Here is a 10523-nt window from a genome sequence, read left to right as displayed (position 1 = left end):
AAATTTGCCAATTTGTTGATCTGTAATGACAATCCTGTTTGAAAACATATGCTAACACTATCTCTACCCCCTAACCTGAATCATAACTTCTCCCTAAAAACAGAGGGAAATGGTAGGTAAATAACAATGATGTAGAAGCACCTAACCATAGTTGTAACCCTATACTTGACAAGAATTTATCCCTCAAATCTAATTGGTTGATTGGAATGGTGTTCCAGAATCAACAAAGATGTTGATCTGGGAGCATGGATGAAATCAAGTTCATCGACTGCTGCTTTCTGTTTGCCAGATGAGGGCAGCAGTGCTCATCAAATAATTTATAACAATTGCTAATGAATCATAAGCCCTTCCTTTTCTTCAGTCTTGTTTTAGCAGCAAGATTTTTCTGTCAAAGAAATGTGTCGTGTATTACAGATGTTTTCAGGTACTGAAGCCTGACAAATCAGTACTACAAAAGCAAAGAGTGCATATACACCACAAGTGGACTTAAGATAAAGTGGACAGATAAAGCTGTATCTGTGTAAAAACACATTTAGTCATATTCTCCCTAATTACAAGGACTCATCAGGATATTTTGGCTGATACTGTAATCACGAAGGAGACAGGAGGGTCAGGAGGAGCACCTAAAACTTCTTACCGGCTCAGTAAGTTACATGAAATTATACTTTCACTTTAACTGTGTGTTGTTCACTGTCAGAACGGCTCTGCATCAGCTGAAAATGCTCTTGCGTGACTGGTTTGTTTGTTTGTTTCCTGATTAATGTTATTCTTATGCTCTTTTCCCAGCATGTGAACTCATTCAAAATGAAACAAAAGGGTTTTAATGACAGCTTAATGGCATCTTTTATGAACCATGCTGGGAATTCATTTCCTTGTTAAATCAATACAAGTGAATCACTATCTACAGACAAAGCCTTACATCTCTTACACAGCTTTCAAGTGTTCTTAAAATGTCCAAAATTAGGCTAGTGGGCAGTATGTCAGTGCTGTTCTTCTTTTCCAAAACCAAACATTAAATATAACCGTCAAATGAATCTGGTATACTCAGTAAAACGCCACACATCACTGATGAATACATTACATGTATTAACACCATACTTATACTAAGTAAACAATCCAAGTGAATCCAACAGGTAAAAACAGCCCCAATAAGCTGTTGTAAAAGCACATTCGTAAACACAATTTACTGTGTATTAAGAACAATAACAAATACTCTCTCTGTGAATGTATTAATTGTGTATTTTAAACATGTTTTTCAAAACAGTCTTTAAACAAAACAACAGCAGTCATTTCGCTCACCACCCATGACAGGAATTATTATTATCATAAGTGAAAGTATTCCCCAAACTATTGTTTAGTGCATGGGAATGTCTTTTATTTAGATACAGACATACAGTACACACAATCATTTTGTCTTTTAAGTCTCAAGGTAGATGCATCTCCTAAGCTGCAATACGTGAATCAGCCTGTGAGTATATTATTTATTATAATTTAAGTTAATTTATCAGTGTTTTTAAAATAAAATAAAAACATGTATGTACTATTTTGTTATATTCAAAATTTAATCATGTTTTTTTTTTTTTGTCTATATATTTAGTTTTAACAGACTCTTTTGTAAATTGATATGAATAATTTGAATAATATGAAAAACTAGATATGCAAATTCTGACCATGCTCCCTACATCTAATGTTGTTACATCTTAAGTAGGCAAAAAGCACAAATTTGTTTTGAAAGACGATTTTCACAATGTTGACAAAATGAATGAGCATTAAAACTTTATATGATGTTCATAGAGAATAAATGTCTTAAAAATAACATTATCACCCTAAAAAAAACACTGCCAGGTTCTGAAGAAAGAGATGGAGGACTCTGATGAAAGTATTCAAAGGTAAACTAGAATCAAATACTCCCTCTTGGAGAGAGAATCTTTTTATAAATTTCTTTTAAAGGTTTTATATAGTATTCTTTTTAAATTCTTTATAGTAAATCTTTTATAATTTAGTGTGAAAGACAAAATTTGAAAGTGTGTGTTGTGTAAAAATAACAGGGAAACAAGATATGTACCTAAACATGAAGAAGAAACTAAAGGTATGTAAATATTATCATTTGTGTCATTTACATACTTTAAACATGTCCCTTTTCTTCTAAAGGCACTAGTGTCACTAGTGAAAATCCACTCTGAGGCATTGAATCTATGTCTTAGATTATTAGCTTAATCTATTAGCTTGTTTAATAATAGTCTCAAGTGGTGGAGAAATTACACACTTCAGCTTTAACAAAAAACTATCCAGCTCATTAAGCAAACATTACAGTCATGCAAATAAACTCTTCTCAAAATATTTCCTCTCCCTCAGGTGACATTAGATTCACTCATGTCGGCCCATATTCTGTGCGTTTTGAATGGAGAGATCCAGGTGTGACTGCAAATGGACCACAACCATTCAAAATCAGACTGAAGGGTGCAAGAGTAACTTATTCTTACGCAACACAAGCAAATCATTATGAGATAGAACGACTGTCACCTGGCACAATATATAACATCACAGTTGTGGCAACTGAGGACAACAAGTGTTTCTTTGCATCTGTGTGTACAGGTAAACGTGTTGCTGCTTACATTGGTCATTTACATTAATCATGGTATAATACAATACAATAAATAATCAAACTATATGCATGATGTCATTAAAGAGGTGATAAATGATAATATATCTAGAGAAACATGGAATGTGTTTGTTTATAAACATTTTACCTAGGAGAATTTGGGATGGGGGAATCACTTCTCTCTTCTTATCTCTTCTTTGTAGGTTTTGTGAAAGAGGATAAAATGTATCCATTTTCATAAAATACACTTATTAAGAAAAGTAGAAAATTTATTTTTCAATATATAAAAACATTACAAAAAGCAACTTATCTAAATTGTGAAGTACATTTTTTTGCATTCATCCATAAATTAGCATAATAGCTAAACCAACATGATGAAGAGAAATGCAATGACTTTGTTTCTTCATTCTTCAAATATCTTTATGAATGCAAACTTGAACAGTGCTTTACCGCCACCTGCTGTAATCTGGGACCAAAGACTTTACTACTCAACCTCCACTTAAAGGGTTAGTTCACCCAAAAATGAAAATTAGCCCATAAATTACTCACCCTCAAGTCATCCTAGGTGTATATGACTTTCTTCTTTCAGACGAATCCTGTCGGAGTTATATTAAAAATTGTCTTTGATCTTCCAAGCTGTTTAATAGCAGTCAGCGGGTGTTGCAGTTGAACAATCCAAAAGAAGTTAATAGAGAGCATCCATCCATAATAAATAGTACCTCACACGGCTCCGGGGGGTGAACAAAGGCCTCCTGTAGCGAATCGATGCGTTTTTGTAAGAAAAATATCCATATTCAAAACGTAATAATCACTTTAATGTAGCTTGCGCTCACTGTTGTACACGGAAGCAGTTCCGGGAGCATGACGTATGAGGTCAGCTGAGTGCTGCAACACCCGCTGAGTGCCATTAAACAGCTTGAAAGATCAAAGACAATTTTTAATATAACTCCGACTGGATTCGTCTGAAAGAAGAAAGTCATATACACCTAGGATGACTTGAGGGTGAGTAATTTATGGGCTAATTTTCATTTTTGGGTGAACTAACCCTTTAAAGCCTAAAAACTAAATTACTACATATTTGTATATTTTAAGCTTAATAGCTTTAAAAACTTACTGAAAGATAAAAATGACTAATTTCTCAAACTAGATGTTTATATTTTCTAAAGGAAATGTGAGTAGTGCCTGCCCATGCAAAACCCAAATTGGGGTTGTTGCCAGGACTTAATGGTAAAACTGGATAAAACATTCATCCATTTTCCAAACTATCCTATGTATATAGGCTCACGGCACAGCTGGAGCCTGTTCCAGCATGTCAGGATGTTAGCAAAAGATATAATTCATGTAATTTAGGGTTATTAAGCAAATGCAGTATTTCAGAATAAACACACATAGGACAAACACTATAATTGTATAATTTTTTTGTGATACTTAAGGAGTGAAAACAAAGATTTTGAACTTTTCTTAGAGTTTGTGAAAAAGTTCTTTAAGACAACCAACTTGGGTGAGAATGTAAAAATAAAAATAAAACATGATCCTAGATATTCAACTGGGTGCAATAAGTTATATTGAGTTGAATTATTATTTTCCCCTAAAGCAATCCCTGCACCTGAGAATTTTGAATATGTCTCAGAGGACCCAACATCTGTATTATTAAGTTGGACATCACCTCAGAAAACGGATCCCAGTCATTACAAATTCCAATTGATACTGTATCAAAATGAAGAGGAAACACAATCAGTGGATGTGGAGTCAAATGTAACTGATTTTTTAATGGTAGATCTTCTTCCTGCCACTGAGTACAAAGCTACAATAAACACAATACTGAATAATGACAAAAAGAGTGAACCAGCTGTTTTAATGGTCCACACAAGTAAGTGACTGCTTTAGGACCCTTCACAGTTACAGCTAATACATTTTCATAGTACAAATTCAAATATTATGCACAAAACAATATGTTTTTTTATTACTCTCTACAGAGCCACTCCCACCTGAAAACCTACAGATCACAAATGGTGCAACTTCCGTTCGCCTGAAATGGACTGATCCCATTGATGATGACAAGATCAAACACAGTTTCAGGGTGATCTGCAGTAATGAAGCCAATACAATAGAATCACTTCTTACAAAGGAAAGAGAAGCCAATGTTTTAAGTTTACAACCAGGAACAGAATATGCCTTCTCTGTCTACACTGTAGTTGAATCGGATGTCAAAACACTTGAGAGCACTCCTGTAAAAATCACACAACGCACAAGTGCGTTATTCTTATTCTTATTTATTATTTTTTACAACCCTGCTGAAAAGACCAGGTTGGAACATCCAGTCTTATCCAGGTTGGTTTGGTGCTACCTGTAGCTCAAAGCATGGTGCTAGCAATGCAATTCAGAAATGCATTGACTGATCAAATTTATACCTTGAATGCAATGTAAATTGTTAAAAGGAATGTAAATGTAAATTAAAAGTCATGCTGGTTAAGGCTGGTAGAGGGACAGTTTAATGCGGAGATATTCTAAATATCTTTTTTGTGTTTCACAAAAGAAAAAAAAAGTCTTATTAGTTTAGGACCAAGATGGATAAATTATGACATAAATAAAAAGGTGAACTATCCCTTTAAGAAACTTGATTGGAGCACCAGTATCCAAAGCACATACTGGTCTTTTCAGCAGAGAAAGAATCATTTGACAAAATAATTTCTTATCACGATTTGAAGCATATAAACTGTATAACCTTGTATTGCAGACATAAATATGGAATCTGTGTTAATGGAAATGGGTCTACACAGCCACCTAAGGGATAAACTGACTCTAAACTCTGTGTTGGAATTAGGGAAATCATCCGATGATGACCAAACTGCACATAGTTTTACATCTTTGCCGTGGCTTTTTCTTAGAAAGCTCATGATGGTCAATTCATCAGCCAGAAGTATAAAATGTGCTTCAAAAGGTAACTCGGAAAAATGTGAAGAGAGAAGCATCAATATGATAGAGGAATCTACTGATTTTAATGATAATCAGGAGGGCATAAATCCACTAGATTTGATCACAGCTCTCTTCCACTGTGCTGATCCTTTCCTCCAGCAAGAAATGGCTCTAAAAATGTCAATGTGTCAGTTCGCTGTACCTTTGCTGCTGCCAAACTGTGACACAAAAGAGTGCACTCTGATGCTTTGGGCCTTGAGGGACATAACAAAGCAGTTTAGATCCCATGGTTTGGAGGAAAACAGCATTGTGCTGACCGATATGCCCCTGATCTCTTTTGTCAGACTAGGAAAAAACAGTGCGTCCAAATCTGAGTTTCTGAACAAGCTCCTCGGTAACAAGCAGCAAAATTATGACACTTTTGTTCACAGGAAACTGGAAAATGGTAACATTCAAAAAAAGATCTGTAATGGTCTTGTTGAAATGAGCTGGTACCTCCCTAGGGGCGAGAAAAAAATTGACATTTTCAAAGAGCCAGTAGCCATGGCTAATCTCCGTGGGGATATTTCTGAATTTGAGGTCCAATTTGCCTTCCTGAGCCAAACGTCCTCTGCAGTTTTTCTGTTCTGTGATGATTTGGACTCAAACCAGACATTTCTGAACTCCCTGCAGTTCGGTTCAAAACTGGTTCTTATTTGTACCACAAATGATCAAACATCAAGAGACAATCTGAAACAAAGATTGGCACAGATGAAGCTCAAAACATACTCTGTAATCCTCAAGGATAGGAAGATGAATGATGCTGAATTTGTTGCTAAACTAAAGAAGACTGTAGTTGAAATAGTTGCAAGTTCTATAAAAGTAAGCATCGAAAAGATGTCAATGATCGCAACAGATCTGGGGATTCAAGTAGATGAAAACAATACCATTTGTCAAAATGCAAAGGAAAGGGCAGACAGAATCATAAGAGGCATTGAAAATATACCTGATTATAAAACGAAGGAACTCCCTTTGCAAGGGAAACCATGGAAAGAGATATCCAAACTGGAGAAAGAAATGTGTCGCCTCAAAAAGGCAAGAAAACAAAACATTGAGCACTATATGAGTGAACTTAAATGTCAAATCCAGAATCTAAGAATGGAACAAGGAAACCATAGGATGAACGAAGCAATAAATCAATTCATTTCTGGCTGTTACTCAAATGAGCAACTATATTTTCTCAAATGGATGAAAATAACTTTGGACAGTCTAACACGAAAGCACCTGTCCAGGCTTCAGGAGCAGTATAGGGATGCATGTCAGAATCCCAAAGAAGATAAAGAACGTCTCAGAGATCTGGATAATCAGATTGCCAGCAGCTCTTTAGGAATCCAACACTTCATGAGAGAGTTAAGTCAACTCTATGAGTCTGCACACTTCCAAGGAAACTGGAATCATTCTCCCCTTAAAGAATTGCCAGAAATTTGTGCACAGTTAATGCTAAATGGATTTCCTCTAGAACTTATTGATGGAGATCAAATATTCCACTGACGTGGATTGGAGATGTGCTTACGGCACTTAACAAACTGACAACACCTCACAACAGGATACGAGTTGTAACCGTTTTAGGAGTCCAAAGCTCTGGGAAGTCAACTCTCCTCAACACAATGTTTGGAGTTCAGTTTGCAGTTAGCAGTGGCAGATGCACAAAAGGTGCCTTCATGCTTCTAATAGGCGTATCTGAGGAATTCAGATCAGAGCTTCGGTGTGACTATATCCTTATAATTGACACTGAAGGATTAAAATCTCTAGAGCTGGCGAAACTAGCTGATAGTTACGAGCATGATAATGAACTTGCGACCCTGGTTGTTGGACTGAGCGACATTACAATTGTCAACATTTCCATGGAAAATGCTACAGAAATGAAAGACACTTTGCAAATTGTTGTCCATGCCTTTCTCCGCATGAAGGAGGTGGGGAAAAAGCCCTGTTGTCATTTTGTGCACCAAAACACTGCAGAGGTTGCTGTGCATGAAAAGAAAGCACGAGAGAGAAAGATGTTCTTGCAGCAGCTAGATGAAATGACACAAGCAGCTGCTAAAATGGAGAAAAGGGGCAACAAAAAGAAATTTACAGACATTCTAGAGTATAACATTGATGGAAGCAATTGGTACATACCTGGATTGTGGCTTGGAACTCCTCCAATGGCACCTGTTAACACTGGTTACAGCGAGGAGGTGAATAACTTTAAGGATGGCATACTTGACATTTTGAAGAAAACAAAAGTCCCAGCACTGGATTTTATGGCATTTGCAGAATGGATTCGAAGTCTCTGGAAGGCTGTCCAATTTGAAAACTTCATTTTTAGTTTTCGCAACAGCCTCGTCGCTGAAGCGTACTCCAAACTTTGTGGTGAGTTTAACACTTGGGAATGGGCCTTCAAGAAGCACATGACTGACTGGTACACAAAGTCTGAAACCAAAATCTCCAACATGAGTGCATTGTCAGTGCAGTCAATGGATGCACCTAACATTGATCACATATTGGTTGACTTAAAATATGAATTTGCTGATGAGCTTGACAAAGAGGAGAAAATCATTTTGGATCATATTCAGCAATACTTTGAAAACGATGAGGAACGTGTGCACCTTGTTGAAAATCACAAGGAGGACTTTTTAAATAGTGCACGGGGACTTCGAAGAGAGACTGAGATCTATTTTAAGAACAAACTGGAGAATGCTGTTTTGATACAGAAGGGAATTGAAAAGGTGGAACTTATAAAGCAAAAGCAGAGGGACACCATGAAAGAAAAAGTGCTCAGTTTGATCAGTGTCTTCAGGAATAGAAGAAACAGCCTCTCTGAAAGTCAACTAAATGAGGAATTTAAAAAACTGTGGGATGGCACTGTGAAACAGTATTCCTTCACAGCTCTACCGAGGCAAGATGTGGTGAAGGAAACATACAGACTTTTACACAATAACTTGGAAATGAAAGGTAGGGCAGTACGAGAGATGCTGTTAAATGTCACCAGTCTAGATCAGTGTGGAATTGGACCCTTTTTTGCAAAGGATGAAGCAGAGAATAGAATTCAAACACTCACACATTCACTTCCACCTGAGCAGAGGGAGCAAAGAAACAATTTAATACAAATGACATGTGAAAGAATAACAAATGATTGTGGAACATTCATTAGCTTTAAAACAAGAGAAAAATCAGACTACAATAGTGCTGACATACAAGAACTGTTGTGCTCCATTGACAAGAATTTGGAAAGCTGCAAGGAACCAGAGATAAACCCTGAAACTGAAGCAGCTCTCAAGATCCACATCTGCGGGAACGCAGCAAGAGCTTTCCAGAAAATGCATGACGACTACATACAGAGAAATGACCCTTTGATATCTCTTGAACGGTTCAAGGACCAATGGTTAGCTGACTTTAAAGACCTCTACCACCAACGAGACCAGTGTCAGAACAAAGCAGAGATGTGTGTCTGGCAATGCTTCGCCCCTGCCGTGATGGAATACATCCAGAAACGTCTTGGACCTGACATTGTGGATGAAATGTTGACAAGCGAAAGAGGCATTGATTTTAGCACACGGTCATTTTTCCAGTTTTCACTTTTAAAACAGCTGCTTCAGGATGATGACTTCAACAATATTTCTGAGTATGTGGAAAACTATGAGAAGTATATAACTAAGTGGATTTCAGAGAAAATCATTGAACATTTTTCAAAAGACGATGCTTTGCTTAAGTTAGAGATAAAACATTTGAACATTATCATCCACAAACTCAAGCAAGCTGTAAGTGCCCAGAGAAAGGCAGACATCTGCCATAGCAATGACGCTCGAGGAACAAACATCCACAGTTTTGTGACCAGTGTCTTCACACGTCTTAATAAAGATTTGGTCATACCATCTGACACCCTCAATGCAACTCTGTTTTTAAACAACTCAGACCCTGCTGTGTTTGCAGGTTGCCTTTTATCATCAATACACAAAATGCATTGAAGCTTAACAGATCAGTTATGCAGAGAAAGCGATGTCAGAGATAAGTTAAACAGACTGTCACTGAACAGACCTCAAGAGGAGCTCTTCAGCAGAGTGTTTGGCTGTGGGAAGAAGTGTCCATTCTGCAGTGCACCTTGTGAAGCTGGTGGAAATGACCATGCTGAACATTTTGCCTCCACCCATCGGCCACAAGGCATTTGTAACTACAGGTGGGTTTCAAGTGGAAAACTAGTCCCTGACATATGCTCAACTCTTGTTGCTAGTGAAAAAAAATTCCACGGTGAAGTCACAAGATATGAGTGGCATCGATATAAGGAATACAGACAGATCTATCCAGACTGGAGGATACAGTCTGACAATAGTATTGAGGCCACTGATTTCTGGAAGTACATCTTTGCTAAGTACAATAGTAAATTTGCTGAACGATACAATGTTATGCCAGCAGACATCCCTGCTGATTGGTATAGAGTCTCTGTACATCAGGTTAACAAATGCTTGAAAAATACATTCAAATACTCAAAAAAATAAGTCAATATCAATAAAGCGGAACTGAACTGAAGATTCATCACTGACCAGGCCATTGGGTCTGTGTGCAAAGACCCTGGCTTATGAGGATGTCAAATATTCGATGAATGACAATCAATGAAGAAAAGACTTAGAATCAGGAATAGAGCTTTCAACAAATCAGTTAAAGCAGTCATTGTTGTCTAAAGTTTTTAACCATAATTAAAAAACAAACAAAATTACAAAAATCAAAAGAAATATCTTTCTATTTTAGATTACCGTCAAACACAGTTTGGATGAAAAAAAAATATGAATGATCTTCTGTAACATGGTTAATGGTTACTTATATCTTTGTTGTAGGCTTTAGGAGTAGTTAAGAGATTTCTCACTGTACTCTAAACACCAAATCTCTTACACTGTGTACAGTGTTAACATTTTTTAAATGTTTTATTATTTTACATTTGCCATTTTAATGTGTGTAGAACTTAATGTAAAATAAAAAAAAACATGTGACT

The 10523-nt window shown here is 36.6% G+C and overlaps 1 pseudogene; it reads left to right on the top strand.

The window, feature by feature from the left end:
- The first annotated feature begins 2315 nt into the window (after positions 1-2315).
- LOC107716570 (interferon-induced very large GTPase 1-like) lies at positions 2316-10032 on the top strand (annotated as a pseudogene).
- The last annotated feature ends 491 nt before the right edge of the window (positions 10033-10523 follow it).

This window comes from Sinocyclocheilus rhinocerous, unplaced genomic scaffold (assembly GCF_001515625.1).
Source record: "Sinocyclocheilus rhinocerous isolate Xijiao unplaced genomic scaffold, SAMN03320098_v1.1 scaffold1682, whole genome shotgun sequence".
Classification (NCBI taxonomy): domain Eukaryota; kingdom Metazoa; phylum Chordata; class Actinopteri; order Cypriniformes; family Cyprinidae; genus Sinocyclocheilus; species Sinocyclocheilus rhinocerous.
The sequence above is the reverse complement of the archived record's forward strand: the minus strand, read 5'-3'. Positions and strand labels throughout refer to the sequence as shown.